The following is a 20,046-nucleotide window of genomic DNA, read 5'->3' as shown; positions in this document are numbered from 1 at the left end:
GGAGACCTTGGTGGCCCACCGGCGGGGATTTGCTCCTCTGGGTTGGTGGGTGGCTAAATGCTGTCTGTAGCGGGCCCGGCCGGCAGGGTGCTATGTCCTTATGCCGGCACTCCGCCCCTGGGTTTATTTTCCGGGGCCCCCGCTGGAGCGGCCGGGGCTTATGGGTGGAGCGTAGGGCTCCGCTTCAACGTAGCGCCAGTCCTCCGGGCGTTGTGCGGCTACAGAATCTGGTGGGTCGGCCCTGGTGGCATCCAGGCAGGCCCCTGCGAGTTGTCTCCACCTCCGCTTCGGTGCCCGCGCGGGAGTCAACACCGTTGGAGGGGGAGCATGCGCGAGCAGGGCGGGTGGAAGGGAGCAGGAGTCTCCAGGGTAGCGGGTCTTGTCCGGCGGGGTGTCGCTGTGTGTTGGGACTCCTCCCGCAGTAGCCACGGCGATCAGCCGGCAGGAGTGCTGGAGCGGGGCGTTGTGGTTCCAGATTCCGGCTCAGTTGTCGGGGTGCTGGGGTGGCCTGCGGCAGTGCAGGCGAGCAGGTTAGTCGTTTGGCGGCATTAACATGCCCGCCCCTCCCCCTCATGGGTGTTCTTGTGTTTGCGGCGGCCAGCTTTTTGCCGAGTGGGTCCCGAAGTGGGAACGGTCCACATCATGTTGGATCAACCTCAGAGCTGGGACCCACTCGAGCGATCGCCTCAGCAATGTTTACCCCATCAAAAAGCTTCAATTGCAGGCTCCAACGGGGTCTGGAAACGGCACTTTTGTTGTGCAACACATTGGTCCAGGCAAGAGCTCCTAGGAAGACATACCGCTCCCGGCAGCTCCGAGCCACGCGCCCCAAAAGCCAATTTTTATATATTTGCTTTCTTTTGCTGATGAATTCACTGCTTACTTTGTTATAGGGTTGCTTAAGTTTACGGAGATCCCTTTGTACTTGTTTATTTTTCTAGCGTAATCCGCTTATCATATGTTTAAGTCCAACCATCAGCCTGTTTATGTCTGCCACCTCCATACGAAGACGGTTTGCGGCTTGTAAAATGTTCACTTTTGTTAGCCACACTCTGCTGTTTTTCTTTTACAACCAAGACCATGCCATGTTTACCAATTCATGATCGCTATTCCTTTTTGGTATTATTCTTAGAGTTTACCTTATTCTGCATATTTGGTGAAACAAAAAAATAGTCCTAGATGATTGTCCGTTTGACCAAGTTAGTCTACTTGGAATGTTGCCAGGAGTTTGCCCATTCAAAATATACAGTTCTCTCATGAACATTGCATCCTACCACTGCTTCAATCTTTCTTCTTCATAGCCTATAGGGTAATTCAAATCATCTGTTATTTTACCAGTTTTATCAATGCAGCCCACGTTTAAATAGCCACAGATGATTATAAATACATTATTAAATTGCAAGGAAAAGGAGTCAATGACCTTCATCATTGAATCAATCATAAGGTAGCTACTGATACATTTAGGATTCCAATATAAATTCCAAATAAGTAGCTAGGGGATGCGCGGCTTGGCGCAGAGGCCAGCAACATGGCGACCTGGAAACTCCCGGCCTAAGCCCTGAGACCGACATGAAAGCAGCAGAAATAACACCAGATTCTCTGTGTATGTTAGGCAGAAACCTGTGCAGTTCCCTTAGGGAACACTGCAAAAGATTTAGGACTACAGGTGTTAGCAGTAAACCCACTTGGTAGCAGTCTGTACCACCCAGATTTACCTGGTAGCTGTGGCTGAGCAGTCAGACTTCTCTCAAGAAGAGTTAGGCAGTATGCAAAGTATACACAATAGGCACTCAGACACACCAATACAAGCAAACACTGACCAGAGCTTTGGTATCAAAGTATATAATTATTTATTTAAAAACACACTGTTTGAAACACTCCAGCACTCTTGTTGTAAAATATTCTAAACACAGTTACTATTGTAATATATACACCCCTTTTTCCTTATCAGATAAGTCTCAGTAAAACACCACTTATTTTCATACAGAGGTGAGTGCTTAACTAGATGGCACTCCAATAAGTTTGTGAAAAAGGGAGGGAAAAAGACAGAATATGGAAAGGTACACCACTCTAAGATTCAGGAACACTGTTAGCAAGGCAGAAGAGCAAAACGTCACTGGTGAGCCAAAGTCCAAAGGCTGGGCCCACTCTTAGAGAGAGCAGAGCACAAAGGCGCTCAAGATCACACAGTTACACTAGGCTTAGTAAGTCTTGCAGAGAGTTCAAAAAAGAGTTTAGAGAGGCTCAGGAAAGTTTAGCCAGGGTGTCCCAGGCCAACCCAGGTTCGAAAGCCGGGGGCTAAATCTACCCTGTACAGTTGGTGGCAAGGGAAGACAGGCGGGACACGGTACCTTAAGTGGGAAGGATCCTCCAGCGGTGGCAGTTGTTCCTGGCAGTGGGTGCAAGTCACATCGTCGTCCAGGGGAAGAGAAGATCTCGACTTGGAGGAAAGATGAAGGTCGTTGCTCTGCCAGGGAAGAAACCAGCCGCAGAGTTTTCCGGTTAAACGTAGTACCTTTGTTTCGCAGTCGTGGTAAAATGTGGTATCCCGGTTGCCGGGGTGCTTGGCACAGGCAAGGCAGCCACGAGGTACGTCGGGAAGGCGAAAAGACGGTGAAACTGGTTATCCCCACCAGTCAAAGGAAGAAGACTCAGGCGGGAGATCTCCTCTGTCGTTGGGAAAAGTGGTGAGACGGTCCAGCAGGGCTCCACCGGTGGTGTCGTCGTGGCAGGTCGGCTCAGCTTCTCCCTCATCGGATTCTTAGGTCCTGTGGCGACTTCTGAAGTTCCAGTCCCCAAAGCCCTGCTTTTATGCAGAAAACCCCCATTCACTCAGCCTAGCTGTCACTCAAACATGCTACGTGGTGAGCCGGCCGGCTCACCACTTGGGCCAATCAGGACGGAGTGCGACTTGAGTTGCCTAGGCAACTCAGTCCAGGGTGCCTAAATCCCCCTCCACCCCTCCTAAGTACCCCAGACAGAGTGGCACCACTTTGGAGGGCTTCTGTGGAGAAGCCTGCCAAAAAGTGGAACAAAGGCTCGACTTGGGTTGGAGTCACAGAAGAGAACACAAACGCCATTTTAGAATCAAGTTTTGGCAAAAAATACCAACCGGAGAATTAATATTAATTAAATAAACCTAGCGGTATGTTCGAGGCTACCGTAAATAATTAAATAAAGATAGTAGCCTAAAACAATGGGAAATCCCATAGGAAAATATTCGCGGTTGAATATAAAAAGTAGTATCCACTGGCACCAGCCAAAACTCGATCAGGGGGAACGGAGACGTGCCACTTCGAGTAACAGACCCCGGGGCAATTGAATTGCCCCAGCCAGTACGTCCACAATATGATGGTTTGTACTGGTTCTGTTCAGAATTTAAGACTAGTAAAGTCAATGGTGACTTTACATGGCCTGGGAGACAGTAGTCAGTCCCAGGGTATGGAGTCTATACTGGGGGTCACTATGACACCCCTGTGTTACTGCACTGAGGGTGCTGTGTAACACACATCACAAAAACACATGAAGCCCTATGGGGTAAAAGACCCCATAGCCCATTAAACACATCTAGATTCAAAGAAACACACTCAAATCATGCCCAAGAGTGAGGGTAAAAGAGTCTCACTCTTGGCAGGAGAAAAAAATAAACCCCAAAAATCCAGCAAAGCTGCTGGGGGGCTCACTAGGTTAGGAAATTCAGCCTAAACAGAGAATTCTCCCTAACAGCTTAATTAAGCGATATGAAAGCTTGCAGCTCATAGAGCAAGCGTGTGAGGTGGGGTGAGTTACTGCAGCCCCACAAAGGGGAACAAGGCGGCTGACTGTGTTGGCCGCACACCTGACACAGTGCACAAAATGGCGACTGGGATCTGAGGCTCCAGAGTCCCGGCAAAGGAGTGATCAGCAACGGATTGCCTAACACGGGCCGAAATGCCCGCTGATAACGGGCGGCTGCACTCTCCTCCGCGACTCTAAAGGGGACGGACCGGCAAAAGTGGAGAAGCTGCAAGGAGATGATCTGGCCCCCATGCAGCGGAGCACATGTGGGAAACGGTACAGCAGCGCCCGACCAGCATGCAGCGAGTGGGGGATTCCTGGACCACTGAGGTATCTGATCAACACAAACAACAGAGTGTCCCGCGGACTGCGGCACACCTACACCCAGCAGCACATCGCCTATCCTCAGCGGTGGCGGCACGGATGGGCCGGACTGATGGAGGCATCTGAAGAGGTGATGGCCGAAGCAGCGCTTGTGGGCACTGCTCGAAATCCCCACTAAAATTGCCGGATCAGAGCTCCTCCTGCGGTCGGCATTGCAGCAGCACAAGAGGTGCCGAGCCCCCGCAACTGGAGGCACCCACGGAGGCCTCCCCTGACAACATAGGAATTCTGCATTGGCGTAAGTGATCTTCCCCCTGGCCTGGTGTTTCCCTCTGAGGGGTGCAGTGGAGCTGTGCAGCAGGGAACAAGGAGCGGCGGTCCATCCACCTGGGGGCCCCTCATTTCACCTGGGGCCTCATCAGCCAAAGCTGTGGAGCAACTCCTCACCCTTAGACTGGAATCCCCCATAACCACGCGGGAAGAGTCACAGAAGTGGGATGCGAGTGCACAGATGATACATGGAAAGCAAGGTCGGGAAAGGAAGCGAACATAAGACATTGCAGGTGTAATACTTGCAGAGAGCGGCTCACTCAGCGGGGACCAAAGTGCAGCACAGCTCCTGTATTCATCAGGGGGACTAGTATCACAGCCCCATCTGGAAGATGCACACCCCAGGGTTGAGCCCAGAAGATGCGGAACAGGCAAGGACCGTCAAGGCGGGTGAGCAAAATGCACTAGAAGGAAGCCACAAAATAAACTCAAACAAAGAGCAGCAGCAAAGCACCGGCTCAAGGTGTTGCCCTGACACGAGCCGCGGCGGCACCCCTCCATACACCTCACTGTCGAGGCTCAGACTACACCCAGATGACTCTGTCCGTGACACCCGGGGCGAGAGGGTGTCTCAAAAAGTACTAAAGCAATAAAGCAAATGGATATCTCCACCCTGTTGGCAACTCCCAATGTGGACAAGGCAAAAGGGGGGAGCAAGCAGATGCACTGACCCAGAGAAGCGTCCCAGGACCTAGCGATTCGCCACCCATGCAAGCAGTAACAAAGGCTGATCTCCAGGACTTACTCACAGCTATGGCTGAAAAGTATCAGAAGGGCACGGAAGAAGTTATAAGGAAGATCATAGCTCTGGGCAGGCACATCGATGAAATGGAAAGCAGAACCGTGTAGGTAGAAACCACGCTACGCGACCACACCTTTGAAATTGGGGAAGGAGCAGATAGAATCACAGCGCTGGAAGCGAGGTGCGAATCGCTAGAACTCAAGCCGGAAGACTCCGAGAATCGCTCCCGTCGCAATAACATTCGTCTGCGAGGCATCCGAAACTCAATCAAGACGCGGAACTGGGGGAATTCACAAGGGACCTGTTCTGTTTCATCTTAACCCTTCCCGACAGCACCCCGCTTGAGCTGGACGAAGTTCACAGAACCAGGCCACGTCAAGGGCTCTCCACACCTCCGGATGTGCTGGCAAGTGTGCCTTTCTATAGGGTTAAGGAGGAGATCATGCAGGAAGCAAGATTGTCTGCATGTATCCAATTCAGGGACACTTCAGTAACGCTATATCAGGACCTGGCAACATCCAATCTCCTGAAAGGGAAGACACTAAAACCACTAACAGAATGGCTGTGCGATAAGAAAGTGCCGTACCGATGGGGGTTCCTGACCGCACTGAACTTCACCCTGGAAGGTAGAACATGGCAAATCCGCAACATGAGAGGCAGAAGGACTTCTGAACCCCAATGGGGACAATGAAGAGATGGCAGAGAGCAAAGCACTCGAAGGTCCCAAAAGAAGGGAGGCTGCAAACCCTTGGTCCCAGGTGGGTGGCAGACTCAAGATCAAAGGCCCAACCCAAAGAAGTAGAAAAGGCGATAAAGAGTGAGGGCAGGTACTCCACCAAGCGATAACCACAACCACACCCAAAGTCGGATGGCTGTTTTCAATTAACCCTAAAACCCCTCGCTGCGACTTGGCGGCTGCTCTTCACGCAGTAACAGCAACACCCCTAACCTGAGCATCTGCAGTCACACGCAAACACCAAGGGAGAGAATAGGAATGGAGATAACTACGAATGACACAGAAGATTGTCGCCCATAGAAACACAGACTAACCTAAACTGCAAGTACAATGCGTTATCTACGTTCGCAAGAGACCCAACTGGTTTCTAGTAATGTTGGTGGGCAGGCTTTATTCGGTTGCCCCACAGGTTGCGGGCTGGGCTCAACAACCTGTTGTTTTGGGGGGAGGGGCAACGTTGGGGAGGGACTATTTTGAAGGGACGGACATGAGCAAAAGCCAGAGGCCTGAATTCATACACTATGGAACGCAAGAGACTCGTCAGCAGGGGTAGCCCGGGATACACCCAGGGGCAGGCAGAGGCACGGGAGGGGCAGCAAATCAGTAAAATTGCGAGTAAACATGACGCATGACCCTAGCAAGGAACTGCATATGATCACATGGAATGTGCAGGGACATAACTCCCTAGGGAAAAGAAAATCGCTGGAGCACAGGCTGGCGTAGGCTGTCTGCAGACATAGTCTGCCTGCAGGAGACCCACCTCCTGGAGGCGGACGAGAAACGGGTTCATTTGGGCCGATACGTCAGTAAAACGAGACCCAAGGGGGTGATAAATAATGGTAAAGGGGCTCCTGATGAAGCAACCCATAACCGTGGCTTCCATATACTGCCCGAACATCGCACAAAACCGGTTTCTCAGCAGGGTTCTCCCAATCATAAGTGCATTTACAGAAGCACACCTCATAATAGGATGAGATTTCAATCTAGTCCCAGGCCCGCACACCGACAAAACGCTGCCCCCCACTCGGGCAATAGGGATGGTTGAATTCCTGAAGGGAATAGGTGTGGTGGACATCTGGAGGCTTGCTAATGAAGGTGTATGGGACTACACATTCTACTCACACGTTCACAGGAGTCCCTCTAGAATAGACCTGATGTCCATTGTGCAATTCCCCTGCATAGGAGAGGTTGAATCCATCCCAGAGAATTGTCTGATCATGCCCCAGTGGCGGTTTACATACAACTGAGAAATCAGCACAAACCTGCTATCTGGGAGCTGTCCAGAAACGGAATCCCCCACCCCAATTAGACTCCTTTGTACTTCTGATTACAGTAGAGGAAATAGTGGTTGCAATTCAGAGCCAGAGGAACGCAGCCCCATGTCTCGATGGACTCACAGCTCAGTTCTACAAAACATTCGCACACATCCTAGCCCCCCAACTCGCAGTTCTGTTTTAACTCTTTTATAACAACAGGAAGTGCTCATCTTGAAGCCGGATAAAGACCTGGAGCAGTGCGCCTCATACCGACCTATAACATTAATGAACAACGACGCAAAGATCTTCTCGAAAATCCTGGCAATTAGATTGGCAAGATTTCTCCCCAAACTCATTCACTCAGACCAAACAGGGTTCATCCCGGGGCGCAACACACAGGACAACATCAGACACACCCTAGATCTAATAGAAAGTTCTAACAGAACAGGGACAGAACTAGCAATCATCTCACTTGACACACACAAGACGTTTGACCTACTAAATTGTGGGTATATAAGCGAAACACTACTCCACTTTGGTTTTGCCCCGAGATTTAGGACATGGACACTAGCCAACTACCAAAACCCCACCACCTCCCTGATAATAAACAGCATCAGGTCACCCAAAATCATGATCTCCAGAGGTATTGCCAGGGTTGCCCCCTCTCGCCACTGGTATTCACCCTCTCTATGAAGCCGTTTGCATCTAAGGTATGAGAAAATGCACACATACAGGGCCTGAAAGTGGGCGACAGCCACTACAAAGCCGCCATGTACGCAGACGATGTCCTACTCACCTTAACTCAGATAGATGAATTCATGAGGACCCTATGGCAGGAGCTAGAGGAATTCAAGAAAGCATCAGAGTTTAGGGTTAATTACACCAAATCCAATGCCTTAGGCGTTAACATGTCACAAAAACGCAGGGCAGCAGTAACGAACAGGCATCCTGTACCCTGGGCCAAACCCCACGTTAGCTACCGGGGGGTTCACCTTCCAAATAAAATAGAGGGAGTTTATAGGGCCAACTTCCTGTCATTACTCAAAGACATGCGCAATGACTTAGAGCGCTGGCACAATCAAGAGGTACCTTGGCTAGGGAGAATCACAGCCCTAAAAATTAACATGGTCCGAAGACTTATCTATCACTGCTTAGCCCTGGCAGTCCTGATCCCTGAGAAAGATCTCCAACACTTGCAAAAGGGGCAACTGAAATATGTATGGGGCAAGAAAAAGCCACGAGTAGCTAAATGAATCCTGCTCCCGAGGCGCGGGCTCGGCTGGACTGGGAATGCAGGACGTCTCCAGATACTGCCTCGCAGCGCAACTATCACAAGCTTTTACTTGCCAATCGGTCACCAACCAGCCTCGCTGGAAACAATTAGAGGAGGCCTGGAGCCCGACACCCCCATCAGCCCTCCCGCACATCGTCAAACCCAAGGACGCCCCAAACGTAGACCCTCTAACAGCCACAAAAAACACAGTGGAATGCTGGAGAAGGACAGCCCGTAAATGGGGCTGCAAGGGCACCCTGGGGCCTCTCTCCCAAATTTGGAACAACCCAGAGTTTATGCCCGGGACATCCGCAGGAAGCTTTCACAATTGGAGGAAGGGGGAATTAAGACAAATGATACACTTTTTCATCAGCGATGCCCCTCTATCATTTGAAGAGTGCAAAACGAAATTTAAGGTCACAGAGGCTGAGAGATTCCGCTATGCGCAACTCAGGCACTGGATGTCACAGAGCAACACAAAAACTCAGGGAGGCAGGGAACTAACCAGCACACCCTAACATCAGCAGCCCCATAAGAGAAAAGCTCTACCTTCTACAGGTTACTCGACAAAGCCGGCCCCAGCAAAAAAGAAAACTACATGCTCAAATGGGAGAGGGACTTGGGCTAGACCTGGAGCCTTGGGGACGGATCTGGTCCTGAATGTATAAGAGCTCGAAGTGCATCACAAACAAGGAAGGGGCGGTAAAGGTGTGCTACCGGTGGTACTTAACCCCAGAATGTTAAACAAATGTAACCCGGCAATTGCGCCACACTGCTGGAGGGGTTGCGCAGCAATGGGCTCACTACTGCATCTGCTATGGGAATGTCCGAAGTCAACCCGTTTCTGGAAGAGGTACTGGAACAAATCAGACTCCTTACAGGGCTGACAATCCCATGGGACCCGGGGATAGTTTTGTTGGGGGATGCAGGTGAAAGGGCATTCCCGCTAACAGGACGCCTTGCGGACCGATTTATAGATCTGCTTACAGCAGCCAAAATCTTCATAGCGTGGTTATGGAAACAGCCTCAAGGCCTGGCGCTCCCAATGTGGTTGGCGAAATACTGGGACACAGTAGTTGCCGAAAGATAACTGCTGCTCGTGGGGGAAAGGTGGACAAATTAGACAGCATCTGGGCCCCATTTCTGCACTATGCGGTGAAATTCCCGGGACTGGTGCGCCAGGCCCCCGATTCACTGGTGGCTCACGAAACAAAACCAGGGGGGGTATCATTAGAACCACAACTATGGCAGAACTCCTGCCTCTGTAACTAGCCTGGCGTGGACCAGAGACTCAGCCCACGGCTATCTGCCTTAGTCCCCCCCACCCCCAGTTAAAAGCCTATATCACGGACCCTACACGCAACACTGACCCTATGCTGACTAGCTGTACATGTGCCTCTTATTGTTCTTTCATGCAAACCCCTCAACTTTTCCTTTGATTTTGATATTGTTTGTTTTGACAATTTATGTCAATTTAATTTGTAGGTCTGGTATGAACCAGCCTAACTAAGTCTCTCTTCCAGCGTGAGGAAGGGAGCTGTATGCGGGTCTAATGACACAGACATAACCTCCAGATTAGTATCATCCATAGTCGAGTTGATTTTCATTTCTGATTTTAGAGAGTACGTTTCTTCCGTTCCGTCTTCTATCGTGTAGGTAGATAGTTTTAGGAATTCTTGGATGTTAGACTGATCTTTAGAAATTTCTAGAGATCTTGTAGAACTATATCTAGTGTCATCATTCCTGACCCATTTATCAGGTACTCAATCCCCCCCCGGTTGGAACTTAAATTTGGAAAAAAAACCTGTTTTGACAAAATCAAGGGGGCTGACAGGTTGCGTAAAAATGATTTGGCCTCGTTAGATTTGAATTTTGGAGGTCTTGTGATTATTTTTGTTTTTTTTCTCCTGAGAAGACTCCTTTTCCCCATTTATTCCAATTTTCCTCTTCTTCCTCTTTTGGAAGATAGGGAAAGGATAGGGTGGAGGTGATAGTAGAGCTTTGGTCATTTAAACTGTTTCACAGGTAATCTCTAAGGCCTTCGACGTTTCTTCCTCCTGTAGATTTTTAGGTTTAGTACTATTATTAGGAAGGATTTATATGTTGATGGCCTTGATGTTATGCATGGTCTCAGGCTTATGCACTGGAGTCTGTTTCTTTGAAGTGACTCCAACCTCTTATAGTGGGGACGGGGGAGGGGCGTTCGGGATTTCACACTGTTTTTCTTTTACTTCTTTAAATAGATTCCCACCCCGGATAGTGGGGTGCTCCAAATTTACAGAGAGTATTTCCGATTGCGGTAAATTCATTGTAGTTTCTTGCTTATGTCTATTTCCATTTACTGCAGCTTCTGTGTTGGTTACATTTAAGTCCTTTGAGTCTCTAGCCGTTTTCTTGCTTTGACATAACTTCAGCAGGGAGGCTAGGATATTTTTTTTGTCCATTTGCTCTTGTTCCAACGAGTCCTGCAGCTTTTTTTGTAAGTAGATGCTTGTGGCCGCTACATTGTCTACCCTAGTTGGTAGAAAAGATAGAAAAGATTATGTAGATAAGTTTGGTATGAATCATAGCCAGCAACGTTGCTTGTTCTTTGATGTTTTCATTGAAGGTGTCATGCATCCTTATGAACAGAGCTAGCGCCAAAGTATTACTTTTGAAAAACTACAGTGTGCATGGGCACTTGTAGAATTAAGGGGATTAATAGGCCCTTGCAGCGTTTTTGGCAAAAAGATATCCTCTTCCAGTGATGAAATTGAAACCGATAACAAGTCTCTTAAGGGTTTACCGTCTTTATTTAAGACATTTGGAACATTTAGTGGTTCTGTGCCTTTTCCAATTTCAAATTTCATTTAGCCTTGGGGATTGATTAATGGTGTTCTTCGATTCAGAACGCTTATTGGCAAGCTTTTGGGTTGACTGTTCATAGGAGGCGTCGCTACATCTAGGTACAGTTATAGGCAGTTCCGTACCGGCCACGTCGATTTTAGCAAGCAAGGCTTCATTATAAATTGAACACGGAGGGTTAGTGTCTTGGCCGGACTCTGTCAATCCTTCGATAATGTCCCGAGCTAAAGGCAGGATGGAACGGCCACTTTGGAGGTTCTTTGCCTTCTTAATAGAGATTATTTTGGTAATATCAAATTTAGTCAGATGAAATATCATTGGGATGTAAATAGGTTTTGGTTTTGGTGGTACTTACAGACTTTGTTATCGGAAGGAACTACAGTCAAATCCGAACCAGCATCTTCTGATATTTTAGCATCCGTCAAATCATTTAGATCTTGACACGTCAATTAACATCCTCGATGTAGTGAAGTTATCAGTAGAGCAAGAAGGCGTTTCATAATTTTTAAGGGTTTCTTTGCTTTCATGGTCTTTGATAAGTTCTCACATTCAGTGCCCGGGCTAGAGTACTTGCTTTCATCCATTCTGGATGGCAAAATGGGATATCTGGGGTCTGAGCCAATAGATTTAAAGGACATGTTTTTTTGCCCTCTTCCATTAAATGCCGGGTTTGGTGCTTGTTGACGCATTATGAGGTGAATAGTATGAAAGGTTTTCACTTGGCTGGGAAATCAGCTGCAATGTTCTCTTTAATAAGTAGGTTGCATCCACAGGCTCCCGAAATGGCGGAATTGGATAGCTGCGGGAATAACAAAAGTGAGGGATGTGATTCGGGATGGGGGAATTGTGCCATTTGAGGAGTTGGTGGATGAGTTCAACCTCCCTGTCATGCCCTACAGCGACACCTGCCTGACCTGCGTGACATGGCAGACTGCACCCCTATAGAGAGAAACCTGGTCCTAGATAGCATAGACACTAAAATCACCTCGGTGATGTATAATGTTCTCACCTCATTTGCCACACCGGAGCTATCGAGTCTAAAGTCTAAGTGGGAAAGGGATATGGGAGAGATACTGCCTGAAGACTGGATAACGATCCTAATGTACCCGAGAGAAACTGCCATTTTGGCCAGATTACGCCTTGTCCAGCTCAAAATCCTGCATAGAATTTACTATCCAAGGGTCGCATTGTACCGATGGGGTACAACCACAGACCCGAACTGCCTGCGCTGCCGCCAGGAAGAGGGCACCTTTTTCCACATCATATGGGACTGTCCGCACATCACGCTATACTGGCAACGCTGTTGCAACACACTTACTAAGGTACTGGGTCGGATCGTGCCCAGAGATCCGAAATTGATGTTGCTGGGTGTCGAGGACGAGGGTGAGATGTCTCGCACTGATAAGCTCCTGTTTGCAACCACCACGGCACTGATCAAATGCAACATTGCCAAGCTATGGGGATCGGGTGTAACCCCTGAGCATGCACAATGGATAGATGATGTAGATGCATGCATTGCGATGGAGCGAAGAGTATATGCGGCCAGAGGATGTCCTGGGAAAGCAGGGGAAATCTGGGAAAAGTGGGAGAACGCACAATAAGACTTTTGCACAACACAGGCCTGTGGCCGGAATGTAAATGAAATGTAAGAGTGTACATGTAATTGCTAACATAACCTTACGTTACTGAAATCTGGACCTTATGTTCTTTTGTGATGTTTTTGGTTGCTGGACCCCTTCAGGGTCATTGTTTTTTGTGTATTATACAACAAAACCAATACAAATGTTTAATCAAAAAAAAAAAAGTAGGTTGCATCCACTAACTTACCTGGACCGTCAATAGGCAGGAAGCAGTTAATCGCCCCGGTCAGCCCCGAAAGCCTGGGAAACACGGCAAAACGCCTGCAAGCTCCACGACGCTCTGCGTAGTGGGAGGTGTTTGAGTGTTTCCACTCAGTTGTAGCACCGCCTCCAGCCAAAGGCAGCCACCAAAGACAGACTGCAGCAAACAGGCAATCCAGCAGGGTCTAAACACGGAAAACACTCGCGCATGTGAGGATGTGTGGAATCGAATAAATGTGGGAAATTATATATTCTTAACTGAGGGTCTCATTGCTTGGTTCTATCCTTTAGCATTGCCTTTGAGGTGGTGGTGCTTCAGGTCGGTGTGTCGCTGGTGTGTTGGCGTTGTTCTCAGAAGGCGTTGGGCTATTGGCCCTTCATTGGAGTTGAACGTAGGCTGCTGCATGTTTTGGGACTTGCTCTCAATTTATGACCTAAGTCTGCTTTGCGAGTCGTGACTCTTGTCGGCCTGTATGTGGTGAGGTTTACTGGACTAGTGGCAGTGGCACTCCCCACTCCGAACACACTTCTCTTGCAGTAATACAGCACTAGTGGGGAGCTGAGTGTTCTGTGGTGGTGTGGTGAAGGACTTGCCATTTTAATCAATACACGAAAACACTTGACACACTTGTGTATAGGCGCGTTATAAATGCCATATCATATCATAAATGCCATATCATATCACGCGTGTCGAGCTGAGGAGCTGGAGAGTGGCTTCACTTGTTCTGTTGCTGGAGGCGGAGTCTGCTGTCCCTCGCTGGCTGTCTACTCTACAAAGCGCCATTGGATGTGCAGAGTGCCGCGCGGAGTGGGGAGCTGAGTGGTCTTTGGTGAAGGACTTGCCATTTTAATCGCTGCCCGTGTGTCGAGCTGAGGAACTGCAGAGTGGATTCACTTGTTCTATTGCTGGAGGCAGAGTCTGCTGTCCCTCGCTGGCTGTCTCCTCTACAAAGCACAATTTGACGCTAGTAGTGGGGAGCTGAGTGGTCTGTGGTGGTCCGTGGGGGTACGGAGGGATACACCTGGGACTTCATTGTTTTGCAGTGTCGTGTTAACTCATCGCATTTTACATCCCGCTGCAGCCCCGACCTTCCCTGCTAACATGTGAGCTCTTCTTCCATTTCTTAGCTACTTGAATGATGTCTCGACTCTGAAATCAAACATGCCTGTGAAAACGCAGCTGTTAACCTCAGGGTCAAGAGGGTCTGCCTTACCGGTCCGGTGACTGAAAGACATCAGGGCCTATTTGAACACTGGGAGTAAATCTGTCCCAATTGCTCAAGACCAAAGTCAAGACGTAACAGAGCGAGGGTAACTGGATCTTCCCCCTCAGTGTATACAGTTTGCCCTGAAGCCGCACTGATATAATTCTCTGACATCACAGACTCTGCTATAATGAAAGTACAGATTAATCCTGAGGAACTGGGCTCACACTTCTCGTCCCCGGTGCGTGAGGACTGCAGCAGAAAATCGAAGGAGATCATGGGGAAGGGAGTTTCTTGTAAACAGGGACTCCAGCCCCCTGATTTGTCTGATCTATGCATACATTCTCCCCTTCCCTCTATCACGATAGCCCAGATCCACCCTCATGTGGATAACTCTTTACTTCATTCCCAATCTGAAATTACTCTGGATCATTTATAGGCAGAACCACGCAGAGACTTAAGGGACCAAATGATTGCCCCTGACTCACGTCCTGCAGACTACACGGATGGCAGCCAACTACTTTATGATCAGGATACTGTGCGTACAGGTGACTAGACGGATGGATTTCAGGAGCAAACACGGCTGCCTGTCCAGGATGACAAGCTGTCATGATGCCTACCCACGGGGAACCTGACCAGGTCCAGCAACCGCGGAAGCAGGCATCAAGTTATTTTGAGCAAGCCCAAAAACCCCTGCTAGGGGCTGTTTGGGTGCGGTCCTGGCGCCTATGGCGCCAGGCTCATATGGAGAGTCAGTCCTGGCACCATAGGCGCCAGGCTCATAGAGTAGAACTTACCTGATGCAGACCATGTTGCAAGCTTACCTGATGCAGACCATACTGCAGAGCTCCAAGCCAAATGAGGCTTGGAAGGGACTATTTTACCTAGGGACTATTTTTTACTCGGGTGGGGCTAGGGAGGAATACTTACCTGGGACTACTTTGGGGGCTATTTAAACCACGCCCGAAGAGCAGCACACGCTTCGCGTTATTCTGCATCCAGCAGCGAACGCTCACCGTGCTTGCAAGCCTGCATCCAGTCTTCTGCCACGCCCGCCTCGAGTCTGCAGCTCCTAGAAAAAGGGAGCAACAGAAGGAGAAGAGGTTAGAATAAGAGCAAAACCTTCGATCCTTACCTGAATTCCAGATCCACCGCGCCTTCGAGCTGGAAGAAAGAAGCATTTTACGCATGCCGCCTCGCCTGCTGCAGCGCCGCGCTGAACTCACCGGCCTTCGCAGCATCCTCACGATCCACCGCATCCTTCTGCACTTTCCCGCCGCACTCTGGCACCTAAGAGAAACACAAGAACAGCAAAGGTGAGCCAAGGGAATAAACAGAGGCAATAGTAACTACCCCCAAAGACTTACCTGATTACCGCCGGGGATACTATTCTTCTTCACGGGTCGGCGCAGTCTCCATTGCATCCTCGCCGTACCCCGGCCCCTAAGGGGAACAAAAGGGACAACAAGGTGAGATAAAGGGACAAACAAGGGGAACTCTTCTCACCACAATAGACTTACCTAATTTTACCGCCGGAGGCATTATTCCCCGAACTTCATATTTTCTCTCCACACCTGAATAAGGGAGCAAGCAACAGGTTACATTCTGGCCTTATTTTATTGAACTGTGTAGGATAAGCCAAATCCTTACCTGAACTTCGTCAGCTACCACGAGGAACTCGTCGCTGGGGTCAAGCTGCAAACTGCAAGGAATCGGACAAGAGTGAAAGTCAGACATGTGAACTCTTGCGAACGACATACTTTTCGGAGTCAATATTGTTCTGGAACTCACCAATTCCTTCGAGCCAGTGAAGCAACTGGTTATCAACGCGCCCCTGCGCTTAATGCAGGATGGAGAGCTCATCTTTTCAAACCATCAGGTGAGACTATAAGAGGGGACATCAAAGGTGATCTGTGGGGAGAACAGCGGGGGTGGGGGATTTACGCTCAACTCCACGGGTGGTTAATCCCCTTTCTCCATTTGCAGAAGAATATTCCTACGGGCCAAGCAAGCAAAGCTAGGTGGGCCAGTCCAGTCCGTCATCTCGACCCTACGCGTCACATTGGTGGAGACCGCAGCTGTCCAGTTCAGATCGACGCCTCTGTGGGAGCCAGGTGAGCGTAACACAATCTATTGAGGTCACCGTCCTTATATATACATTCGCAAAACGGAATTGACTTCAACTTATGTCTTATTTGTCCAACCTACTCCAAGGCGCTCCTTTGGGATTCCTAATGCGATGCAGCCCCCTCTGGAGTTAACGTTACCAACAATAAATAATTCTCTCAGCGCATTTCTAAAACTCTATGATGTATTCAACGAGAAAGTTATGGCTCAGCATAATTTACTTTCTGCCCTGATGGCAAAAGTAACTACGATGGAGAAGGAGTTACCAAAACACATCGTAGAGACTTGTTGTTCTTTTAATCCAAGTACAGGTCTAATATAAAATCTGCATTCTCCTCACAGTGACCTGACGTCTTTGCTTCCGGGAGCTGCTATAGGTGCCCGTGAACAATCCCCGCTAGCATTTCCCACGGTCCCCTTACAGCAGGTGCCCCTTACGCAGACCTGTATCACAGAGATGGAAGACCTGCAGATAATAACTGAGGATGCCCATCCAGTGCTTTCTGACATATTCCAAAAGGGAAAGCTTAATCAGGCATCCAAAGTATCGAGAAAAAACCTCAGATAATGCCACGTTCAAACAAAACCTCTAAAGTAAGCTCAAGACAATTCTTGCACTCTTTGGGATCCTCCCTGTCCGCACAAGCCAGCCCCCCCCCCCTGAAATGGAAGAGGGTAAGGGGAAGAAAGAGCAAAGCTCCCTGCAAACCGCTATCTTGAGAGGGAAAGCCTATCTTAGTTGAGGACTCAATTTCTTCACTCATAGACACATCTAGTGCAAAGCTGGAAAGGGAGCTGCTAGGTCTTTCTACCTATTCAGTCGACGACAAGACTTCCTCTTGATCACTGTGTATCTGACTTGTGCTCGCCGGATACTTTCATGACGGAGGAACCAACGGTTACTTCTTTTGCCACCCTGGAAGAAAAGAGAGTGCAACTAGCTTAAAAGGGCCTACGGCTCTGTTTGTGACTAATATGGGTGCGCTTATGGATCAGGTGTAGGGGGGACCCAGAAGTATAGAGGTGGGGGGATCGATCTGGTCCTGGTGGTGAACTTATACAGGGGTGTGCAGTAAGAGAGTTGAACCCGGGCACAAGGGAATGTATAAAGACTCTCTCACAGAGAATAATTACCTTTTATTGGAACCTCTAGAGGCTGCAAGTTACCCGATGACCTTGAACAGATGTAATGTTTTAAGATTGTTCCACTTAATCGTAACCCTAAATGTGATCAAATTGAGCGATATCCATCAAATGGAATTTGTATCTGATCATGAGGTAGATCGGGTCTTCTTACGCATCCCCTCAGACGTGGTAAAACAGGTGGTAATGCAAGACAGTTGAAGATTTTGTGCACTGGGCTATGTGTTATTTGAGCTCTTAGATTGGGAAAGGCAGCAGGTAAAGTCCACCCGGACCCTCCCGGACATCATGGAGAGGGTGTTGAGTGCACAAATTATGCCCCACTAAAGATCACTTACCCCATGGGTCTATAGCAACAACTAATGAAATAGTGAAGATGCTTCATGAATTAGGAATTTCATTATAGCTCTGGGATGAAATAGATATTTGCTGGACTAGAAAAGGGTTAAATACAAGTGAAATGTTTTTACATGATAGCTTTATTTGGAAAAGTCAGGAAAGATTTCAAGTGATAGTTTTAAGAAAACACTATCATTTTCGGGAAAATTAAACTGTTAGTTTGGTGTCTTTGTATTGATCTGTTTTAAAGAAATGTGTATGTATTTTACTAATCTTTTTTATAATTATTTTACTATTTTAGTAATGTATAATGTTTTTAATTAATGTTTTATTAAATAAATATTATATTGTTTATATGTATTAAATGTCATGTGAAAGGCCAGAGTTTGGCCATAACAATAAAAAAAGAAAAGAAATTCTGATACCTTCACAGTTGGCGGCCAGGTCATGGTTCTCAGAGCTGAGGAGGCTGGCGGTTCAGGGCCCTGTTCCTCTTCCAGTTACAAGATCTTCCCTCCACTCCCAGCATGGGTGGGAGGTTGGTGGTGGTTCACCCGGCTCAGGAGAAATTAGCCTTTGCAGCCTGGTTCCTGAGAACATGACTCTCCAACACCTACAGCTGTCAAATAACTTTATGATCATACAGAAGGCAGGAAGTGACTCTACCAGGAGTCAATACAAGAGCAAATGGACCAGGTTCTGCTACAGGGCCAAGGAAAGAGATATAGACCCTTGGCTTGCACCCTCGATCAGGTGTTGTCCTTCTCGGCACACCTCGCAGAGTCAGGAGTGCAGGTTGAAAGGTGCCGTACCTACCTGGCGGCAATTGGGGCGTACAGAAACTCGAGAAAAGTGTCGTTCTCCACATACATTCCAGTGGTCAAGGAGCATCTTGCAGGTCTGACACGTTTATACTCCTTCCCCTAACCCCCGTCAAGCGGCTGCACTCGTTTTTGGACCTCAATGTGGTTTAGGGTGCCTTTGGCGCATAAACCACTTGAGTCCATGGCGACGGCCAACATCATCCTGGTCACCATTAAAAATGGTGGAGTTTACATCGGCGCACAGTGTAAGTGAGATTCAGGCCCTCATGGACACGGAAACCTACACCATGTCCCATAGGGACAGGTTGTGCTGCACACTCACCCTTCATTCTTGCTGAAGGTGGTGTCTTCGTTTCACCTTAACGAGGAAATAGTTCTGCCAATGTTTATTCCTGATATTAAGTCAGAGGCAGAAAAGGTCTTGCATTGCTTGGATGTGAAAAGGACACTGAAGTTCTACCTGGACAGGACAAAGTGTTTTCATAAATGAAAGGCATTATTCATAACTTTCGCTGGCTCGAAACCAGGTTGCCATGCTTCAAAGACCTCGATAGCTAGGTGGATGGTGGTCACCATTCAGGAGTCATACAAATTGCAACACAGGGATTTACCAGCAAATCTGCACGCACATGTAGTCGGGGACAAAGCCACGGCGGTGTTATTCCAGAGACATGTTCTTTGGCAGACCATCAGCAGGGAAGCTACTTGGGCTACCCCCTCAGCATTCTGCAAGCATTATTGTCTAGATGGCAGTGCACGCTCAGACGCGGCCTTCAGGTAAGCAGTTCTGAAGTACCTGTTCTCTTAAAGGTTTCAACATCTCACCTCCCGAAGGGTTAATATCAGTAGTAATCGCCCTGGCAGTATAGATGCAAGGGGACGTGATTTAGGAGTAATTACTCCTAGTTCATAGTCCCCTTTCCTCCATACAACCCTCCATCCTTCCCCCTAAAGAGATTTTAGTTGGGCAGTATTCATCTGTCCGACATAAAAAACGGGGACTGAGCTGCGGCGCCAGAGGGCAGAGTCAGGGGAGAGCATGCTCCTGGGCCCACGCCTCAGTGCATAGATATATTTAAAGGGGAAAGGCTTTTTTGTGTGAAAAGGGTTCCGTTCCCCATGCAGTATGGAGGAAAAGGGACTATGGACTAGGAGTACGTTAGTCACTACAGCGAGTAACTTGTAATTTGCCTCTGTGCAGAGAAGCGATGCAACTGTGGTTCTGGGCTCAAGGAAAGATGTGTTTCTGACGGCAGCTCATCTCGCCAGGACAGAGAACTTCATT

General features: G+C 48.5%; 1 protein-coding gene across 5 annotated transcripts in view; it reads left to right on the top strand.

Moving 5' to 3' along the window:
• Positions 1–20,046, top strand: part of FNDC3A (fibronectin type III domain containing 3A) — a 3,436,199-nt gene that overhangs the window by 2,808,086 nt on the left and 608,067 nt on the right. The window lies entirely within an intron of this gene.

This window comes from Ambystoma mexicanum, chromosome 7q (genome assembly GCF_040938575.1).
Source record: "Ambystoma mexicanum isolate Mex_15411 chromosome 7q, UKY_AmexF1_1, whole genome shotgun sequence".
NCBI lineage: Eukaryota > Metazoa > Chordata > Amphibia > Caudata > Ambystomatidae > Ambystoma > Ambystoma mexicanum.
This window is presented reverse-complemented; position numbering and strand designations above follow the sequence as displayed.